Source organism: Scophthalmus maximus, chromosome 2, assembly GCF_022379125.1.
Source record: "Scophthalmus maximus strain ysfricsl-2021 chromosome 2, ASM2237912v1, whole genome shotgun sequence".
In the NCBI taxonomy this organism is placed as follows: domain Eukaryota; kingdom Metazoa; phylum Chordata; class Actinopteri; order Pleuronectiformes; family Scophthalmidae; genus Scophthalmus; species Scophthalmus maximus.
Genome location: NC_061516.1, coordinates 20,422,268 through 20,432,014, shown reverse-complemented (window position 1 = coordinate 20,432,014; position 9,747 = coordinate 20,422,268).

Here is a 9,747-nt window from a genome sequence, read left to right as displayed (position 1 = left end):
TTTTCTCGTGTTTTGACACAGTCCGAGGACACTGAAACCAAGATTCTGTGAGACTACTAAGTCCCCCGAGCTCCCTGTGTAGGGCGCCTAATCAAAACGTAGTCTCTTCAGAGCACACGGAACAACTAGCGGGAGACTATAAATAAACCACAACCAAACCGCCTGTCTTTCTACAAACGCAGCCCAGGCTGGGATCGCACAAGCGTGTCCAATCTAGAGTGTCTAGGCGATGCAAACATCTTTTGAGGATCACATGTCAGTCAAACGAACAGGGAAGCAACGGAGAGCGACGAGGCGTGGACGAGGCCGACCGGTTGAGGTGTCACTCGGTGCACACAGAGGACACACACACACACACACACACACGCACACACACACGCACACACGTGTACACAAGACACAAACATGCTCATGCACTTGCACATGCAACTGCACATTGCCCAGAAATTGTCAAAAGGTCACTCGAGAGACGTGGTGGTGCCAAGCGCAGCAAAAAGGGAGCAGGGAAAAGACACAGGTCAGGTGAGCCATGAGTCACGTGAAGAAAGATTAGACGAGCGACGGCAGCAAATTAACCCACTGCAAGAAAGACACTGACTGCGAGAGGCACTGCGAGAGATTCTTTTGCCACGACGAGGGAGAAGGGAGTGAGGTACACGGTGGCAACAGGGATTCAATTACAGGGCTCTGTTCTGACGCCCACTCCCGGGGACACCTGCAAACATCGTGACAACGGGAGGGCTGAGGGATTGTGTGTGTGTGTGTGTGTGTGTGTCTGGTCCATCCGTGCATATGTACGCTTGCAGTGCAATGTACCGAATGTGTGTGTGAGTGTGTGTGTGTGTGTGTGTCGTCTCAGCATGGACTAAAAGCGCTCAGGTCAACGCCGTCTGTGGTCGAGAAGAGTCCGGCCCCCTGGGCGAGCCCAAACAGGAAACCAGGAAATAAACGACGGGCTCCACCGCAACCCCAAAGGAAACATCTACATCACTCGTCCCTTTATTAGCACGGATAAGAACTGCGGCGGCAGTGGGGACCAAAGGAAGAAAGACAGCGATAAAAATAGCAAAAGACGGACACAGATTGAGATAAAGAAAGACAGACAGACAAATATGCATGTAAACTGGAGATGTGAAGGGGGAGGGAGGACAACGAAGCCGCCGATGAGCTGCGCATCCTCTTCTCTGAGTTTCAGTGACAATTTGTTGGGTGGGAGGGAAAACAGCTGACACGTTCCAATGTTGACATTCAGAGGAACAATGTGTCGAAAGGAAATGAGCAGGCGAGGATGTAAAAGACAGATGGCGGGAGGAGAGGCAGCGACAGGTAGAAAAACAGACTGAGTGAAATCAAATGCGGGAAGAACAAATGACAGGCAAAGTGCGTGTGTGTGTGTGGGGGGGGGGGGGGGGGGGGGGGCACCTCAGATCTTAATCGTGACAGACAGGCGAGGAGAGAACAGGGGTGTATGTAAAGCATCGGCCCCTACGCCTCCACCTGCTAACGCAATAACACCGACTCCACTAAATGGAGCTCGTGGCGAGGTTGATTTCCACTCTTTCCCGTGCGCCACGCTGTCTTTTACAATCTCACGTCCTTCTTGCAACTTGTGAACCACAGAGAAAGTTCCGGGTTGACGCCGCTGCATGTCCGAAACACACATTTTTTACATAATGGACACGAAGACTACTTAGACGTGTCTCGAAGACCAATCACATGTTGTTTCTCTTCGAATGCGTGGATCTGTGGTCGTGGATCAATTTGTTCTCCATTCGTTCAAAAACCTGCCACAGTTGACTCCACGTGTAACATAGCGCAGAGCAACAGACACATTGTAATGTTCACCTCTACAAGATTGGGTGGAGAGCATGTGACACCAAATGTGGCAACCGTGCCAGACGTAGGAGTTTAGCCTAGCAGTACTACAATGCATTGCAGACTTCTCAGCCCCCCTTTCCCCCTCGCACACCATGGTAATAGCAAGTTAAGAGCCATATCCAAAGTGGGTGGGTGAAGAATAAGAAATGAAGACCAAGGTCAAAGAATTAGATAAAGTAGGAAGCAAGGGATGATTAGCGGAAGACTGGATGAAACCTTTTCATGCCACTAAGACGGGCAATGTGTACATTTGCAGTAAATGTCGGGGCGGAGCTAAGAAAAAATAAAGTTCATTTCATTGTAACAAATAAAATTGCTTTTGCATAAAATTAAAAGCTATTGTTGGCTCTGCCCCGCTCGGATGTCGTTGGAATAAACGGCACAGCAAGGTGATTTAAAAAAACAACAACAACAACGAAAAACACTACCACCTGTGAAAGAAAAGGAAAAAAAAAATCAGTAACTTCAAATAGCGCCTTTCAAAAACGAGTGCCCTCGAGCTTTCTCATCAGCTCTCTTCCTCCGTGAACATGATCACATCCCTGCAGCAGTTTAACCCTGATTAGCCCTTTAAAGTGGTTATTGCTGTCCATCTTTATAAAAAAAAAATAGGCCGATGTGTAGACTAGGGACAATTTCGATTATTATCTTCATCTTCGGGGAACGTGATGAATATGAAGTATTATCATGAATGTACATGTTATCTTTGAAAAAAAAACTATCAAATAAGATATATCAGGGGGTTTTATGACAGAAATTGATTCCATTCACACCTGGCATTAAAATGTGTTTCCTATCCAGATTGTATGCATACATGATTTTAACCTGATCCCTCTATCCAGCTCACATCACCACCTCCCGTCATTCGCGCAGGTCCAAAAGACAAACATAGAAGAAGGTGATGCTGCCTCTTTGTGTTTTGATTGGCTTCAACTTCCCTCCGTCCATGGGTGCATTGAATAACCCGAGGTCGGAGGAGAGGACATGTGCGTAAATGCTTACTGGCCAACGGCTGCCAGCTGCCTCGCCGGAAGTGAGCAGTTGCATGCGATTATTATATCTCCGCACGTTATTGTTGTCTGCGGATTGACAACACAACTAAATTGACGCTTGTGTTGAACGGGGGCTGCACGACGGTGTAGTAGTTAGCGTTGTCGCCTCATGGCAAGAAGTTTCTGGGTTCGAGTCCCGGCTCACACCCACCAGGGCCTTTCTGTGTGCGTGGGTTCTCTCCGTGTTCTCCGGCTTCCTCCCACAGTCCAAAGACATGGAGAATGGGGTTAGGTCCATTGGAGATGGAGTGATGCCGATGGCGTCACTTTCTGCCCTCAATGTGTCTTTGGTGCGTATACATGTACTCCCATGTAGTCAGGCTCTCTCCGCGTGCACTTTAATGCCAGATATATATGGGGTATTTGATTTAAAACTTGAAGTCGAGAAAAAGGCCAGAAAGAAGGATTCTCTGCACACCAGGGTTCTTTGATTCAGCAACATGTCCATTATCTTCGTCCGACTGAGCTTCACAGTTGATTGACAGAAATGTAATTGGCAACAAGTCTGCGGTTGAGGAAAATAATTGTCTGACATAATGATAATGAAAATAACTGTTGGTAGGGACCTCACAGTACCTGTTTGATGAAATAATACGGAATATCTTGCAGAACATGTTGCTGCAAAAATTTTTTTAAAAAAATGAAAAGCTGCACATGGTCCAAAGTGACCTGGCCGGAAGGTCATACAATACAATATTATTTTCAGGTCTGGCTACTTATCTCCCTTTTTTCTTTCCTTGACTGAATTTTAATTTTTGTTCATAAAATCTGAGGTCAGTTTTTGGCATTTGCGATCCCCCCCTGTGTTTTATGGCCTTTCAAACATTTCCAACAAAGTTTCCTACAAAAAAAAAAAATGTATGTAGCATTATGCAAATGCTACATAAAGTTGACTAGCAACTTTATGTAGCATTTTCTCATCTCAAAAAAAAGCCTCCCACACATCATATTATCTCATAGTAAACGAATAGGGGCTTTTACTGTTCGAGTGGCAGCCCTTTGCCAAATAGTGATGCGTAGCCAATATTATGCCATTAAGGAAAATGGAAACACAATTTCAAAAAGTTTGTGTTAATCAACTTTATAGCTCACTCTGATCATACTCTGCATAGTTGGAGCGGACACGTTTTCAAGAGACTATTTTTCTGTTTAAAAAGCGAGAATAAGATAAACAAATACTGCACAGATCATGTCACCCTCATCTGATAACAACATGATGTTCCTTGCAGAACATTTTGCATAATTTCAGTGGAACAATTGGTCCATCCTCCATTCGTTTCTCCCTCATCAAACTAGCCCTTCCTTTATGTCCCGTCCACAGGTGTGCTGTCACCATGGCTTTGTTTCATATTCTATATATGCTTGGTAGTCATGCAGAGAGCCATATATAAATATATACACCTGAAACTTTACAAGAGAGGACCCATGCTTGTGTGTGTCACTGAGACTGAGGAAGGAAGGGAGGACAAAGAGGAGAACCCGCCGATGTGACAGCGTGACAGATAAATTGGGTTTCATGGGGGAAGGAGAAGGGAGAAAGATCCAGCAATGAGAGGAGGGGGAGAGCAGAAATGCAGGTCAGAGTAGCGGTGGGGGGGGGGGGGTGTTACATGACTCTGTTCAGCTCAGTGCAGTCGAAATGTATCCATGGACCGCAAAGATGATACGTGCGAGCTCCGCAGCACTTTGCACGGTGTATGCAGAGAGAGCGACGCAACGTTTCTGCATCCTGAGCAGCACGGGCTCCATGTGTATGCGTGATATCATATTTAGACCTCAAAACAATTAAGTAAGTGTCATGACCATGCTTAAGGAATTCTAAAAGAAAAAGAAAAAAGTAAGCACCAGCGGAACTCTACAACGACAAACTAAAACAACAAAGTGAGCAAATCGCGTTGGCCTTAATCTCCATCAAAGACCATACAGCCACAGGCACTTCACATGTTGTGCCAGAGATTAAGAACGTCCACGGGCAGAAAATGCATTCGCTCATAACGCACCGGTCCGTGCTGGCACAGTCACGGACTCGGCCTCACAGTACAAACATTATTGGTCAAAGGTTCACACTTTTCCTGAGGGGTAGAGGAAGCCAGTGTCTGTTAAGGTAAAATGAGGGTCAAACCAAGACCGCATAATTTCTTTCGTCTGTGCTGGCAGACCCAGAATTGTGCCTCCTTCCCTGATTGTGTGTGAAGCCTTTTCTTGTAGTGTCATCGATACAGAGTTTGTAATTGACGAACGTGACCTGATTTTCATTACTTTGGGCAAAAACGGCAGTTTGATACCTGATGCACAGGCGAACTTTGCAAAGTTTTAGCTTCTTTGCACTGCTCATACAAAACCGGTTCACCACCCTCCTCCACAATATTTATAGTTGATACTTTTTCATTTGAAACACATTTTCATAAAACATATTTTGTATGTTTTTTTTTTCTTCGATTTATCATGCATTCTCTTCATGATATATTGTTTGAATATTGTAGTAAATGTTGTGGTAGACCTAACCCCTAAAATGTAGGAGGGTGCTATTTTGGGTGACATGATGGATTATTGTCTTATTCTCATATTGCCAGTATGACAAGTGATAACTTTTTAATTGCTCATGCCCCAATTTCCCCTTTCGTACTCTTTTCGTACAATTTCCTTTGCTTTCGCTATGGCTGCATTGTTGTAGGTCTCTCTAAATTAATTTATTCAAATCTTCTTTTGTGCATGTGTGATAGCTCTTGTTCTGGGGCTTATCGTACGGGATTCAGGAGGAGATGGATGGACAGGCTAAGTAGACAGACAACAGAACAACCGCCAACCAAGAGATGGTAAGCTGCTTTTTGTCACGCATGAAAAAAATCATTAGCTTAGACGAAGAGGGGGGGAAAAAAAAGAGGCTCAGACGCACAGTCACACAGCGAGAGAGAGAAAGACCTAGTTAGGAACGGCGCATGGAAAACAGCGGACTGCAAGCCTCGCTGCCTTGTCGTTCTTGGAACCAGTTGAGCATCGAGAGGGTTCCCAGCTCCAGTGTGTTCTCTCTTTCTGTTGCCTCCTCTCTGATGTGTCAAGGGCTGAGATGTGCGTCTCATAGGACACAGTTTTTCAATTGTTATCGTACACATTTACAGGAATCACTAGAACATGTATACAATAAAATGTATTGTTGGATGACGGTACAGCACTATTGTGTGGTGTTTATGGTGTAAGATTCAGCAGCCTGCTGCTATGAGAAATATATCATGTCGTTGGTATAATACCGATGGGCATGCTCATGTTATTAGAAATGTACGGTGATATCCCCCTGAAGGTCATCGGTGGATTTATTTGAATCCTACAATAGCCAATAGGAAGTAAACACACCTTCGGACTTTATTTTCCTCTCAGTATTTTTATTCCTGGCAGCTGCAATTCCATATCTTCCGTGACTATTAATAACTGCTCTGTGAACAAATTAATTATGCAGACCTTTTTTTTTTTAACTCCCCATGAACACGCTGTCTTTTATTCATGTCCGAAATTTTCCTCAGGGTCCTGTGGCATGACAACAAACAAGAGAGGTGATTGACCTCGGAACGGAGGACCTGAAGAGAGAGAGGATTATCAGTGGGCTGGACACATGACACGAGTTCTCGCTATATAAATAAAGGGAATCCACAACATGGGTGAGGCACTTTTTGAGAGCGAGCGCAGAGCCGCCAGCCACGTCGTTGTCATTTGCGCCATTATTAGAACCAATTACAATGCGAAATGGAAAAAGCGGGGAGAGCGAATTCGAGGAAAGACAGCGAAGATGAAACACCAACGCGACACCTGTGGGAGTTCATTCGCGAAAACTGCCTAATCACAAAGTCGACTTCCTGAACTTTGCAGACTTGTTACGGTAGGTGACGTACACATGGCAAGAGAGAGAGGAATCTGAAAATAGGTTGGGGGAGATCATTTCTGGCGTTTCATTTCATGGTGTATCGTCTCCTCTTACACTGATCACTTCATCAGGTCGTAGTTGCACTTCCTTCTCATCGAGTTACAGTCCTCGGCGCTAAATGTCCTCTTTCCATTTTTCCGAACTGTGTATTTTTGCTGAGAGATGGCAACAAAAAGAAAGAATATTGAGCTTAAAACACAAACTTTGGACAGGCTTCCAAAATATGAACCTGAAGAGACGGCCCTTACATATCAAGGGTGCAAACTAACTCAACATACTAATGAAGTGACTGACTTTCAGCGGTGGTGTAGCCCAAGTAAAGCAAAGCACACAACTGTTTCATGTTGCCATCAATTGATAAAAAAAATGTATCCACTACACCTTAAGTGTCTTGAATTAAGTGAATTAAAACCAAATGCTCCTGAAGTAATTTAGTGAACGCATCAAGGAAGGAGGACTCTTAGGCAGCCCTCAGTACACTCGAACACATGGCGGTGGGCTTCCTCACCGGCTGCCATGACTGCATCTCTACAAGGAGTCAGTCAAGACATAAGACATACTATAAAATATCATTCGCAAATGCACAATGTCACAGAACTGTATAGAAAATGTAGGTCAATGCATTTGGTGGTGCTGCTTCTAATAATCCCAATCTGCAGCCTTTTGTGTGCGGCCGTTGTGTTTATTATTGGATCCAGGGGTTATCTGTTTACTTGATTTCACTCCAGAGGTAAACCCCATCTTCTCAAGTGACATCTGCCACGGCCATTTCTCTCTTTGCAAAAGCAGGCGGACCCTCTTGAAAAATTAGGGGCCTCCTTCTAAAGCCAAGAAAATCATTAGACGGAGATTGAGGCAGCCAAATGCTGCTTCGATTCCCTTTTGCTCTTTAAGCTTCTTTTTTTGTTGTTGCCAGAAACAAACATGCAACCCAACTCTGGAATCTGGCACAGATTTAAACATACAGGGACCCGCTGACATTCAATCGAAGTTACCGGAGGGAAAAGAAAAATAATGCTAAAGCGGTTTTTGTCACCTCACCACACTTGACCTTGTCAGGCCGTTTCCTCCCCAAAAGACTTGACATTTGCATTTTTCCCCTATTTGCAATTTAATTCGCCCCTGTACAGAGTCAATCTGAATTGTTTTCTCTTGGTTTTTTTTCGTCATTTCATCGCTCCGTGGAAAGCGAAGCAATAAAGCGAAGACGAGGCGATAAAGCACAGGTGACGAGACGGAGCGCAGGTATTCACCCCACGATCATCGCTCACAAATCCTCCTCGTCCAAGTAAATGCCACAGTCTCTCATTCTCTCTCCTCTAATTGTTTACTCATCCTTCCCACCTGCCGCACACTTGTCAGTGATTATAATGATCTATTGAACCTCTCCGTCAACCCATGCTGGTCCCGCTCTGCCGTCTTATTCATCATCATACCTGGATTGTTGACCAATGCATTGTGCATGTTTCTAATTCTAAATAACCCTGGTGATTTATTTTTTTTTGAACTAAGAATTCGATTTAATGAGACTGTGGTACATGGTGCAACTGTGTGCACAGGACGGCCACTGCGCCGATCCTCTGTTCAAACAATATTTAAAACGATCAAATAGATTTTTGACACGGTGAAGTCACTTGCCTGATTAAATTTGAACTATCTGAGTGGTTTTAGAGATATGTCAATTCAGAGATACTTCACTGCCAATTCCCGTCGGTCCAGAAATTACCCAGTCCGTCACAACGCGAGTCACTGGCCTCCAGAAACAATGTGACATTTTAATAAACGGGTTCAACGATGATGAATAATGAATTTGTCTGGGACATGTTTTATCAAGCCACTGAGACAGGTTTTCCCATCTAAAGTTTGCCTGATCCTTTCTTACATGACAACTGCACAGTGGTTTGGAATAGAAAGATAAACCCTAATGAGTTGGCTATCGTTTGGGTAGAATAGCTTCTCCTTTATATGCAGAAATCTAGCATTTCACTTGACATGACATGGATGGAGTTCTTCTCATCTTGTGATCCCTGAGTCAATTCAAATTCATTCAGACTCCACGATCTTCTTCTTTCACTGATGTAGCCAACCCCCCCCCCATAGCTGCAATTTTCTTTTCCAATTGTTCCTGTCTGCAGGGTGCAGCAAACATCTCACGGTGCCGAGCGAGTCCCGCTGGGATGCTCCTGGTGGTGCTGGTCGAGTTGGCGGAGTCCGCCTTGGTCTTGAGTCAGGTTGGGATTCTCATCATCCACTCCTTGTAACCACTGGTGCAGAGTGAACCTCTTTTCTCTCAGTCCTCTCCTTCATTATGAAATCTTAAAGTTCTGTGTAGCAGGGTCTGCACCGCCGAAACTTTATGTTGTTTTTGGTGGAAAGTATAGCGTGCCATTTTCTTCCTTTGCATTCCATATGTCGGGCAGGGCTTGGAGTCAGTGGTGTGCTGTCAGTATAAGCTCGGCAAGCAGCGCTTGACCAATTGAAACTCGACAGAATTTGAGAGAATTATCTTCAAGTCTATTGGCTGGATTAAATTTGGTATTCATCCTCTCCACGGGATCACTTAGAATCGTCTCGGTGATCGACTGGTGCCATTAAAAGGGGAAACGGTTGTAGGGGGTTAAGTCATTTGGTCTATGGCAACATTAAGTCTAATGACGTTCCCATCTGCTAATTACACAAACAGCATGTTAACACTGTCATGGTGAGCGTGTCAGTGTGTTTATGTTTGCATTAGCTCATAGAACCACTGTTTTTAGGTACAGTACAGCTTCACAGAGCTGCTCAGGAAAATAATTGTCTTATTAAAACCTGTATCTTTATTTCTGTTGTGACATTCGGTACATACGTTGTGCTTGAATTGAAAAATCTACAAGCCATTTGACTGTCTTCTAACAAGCCATG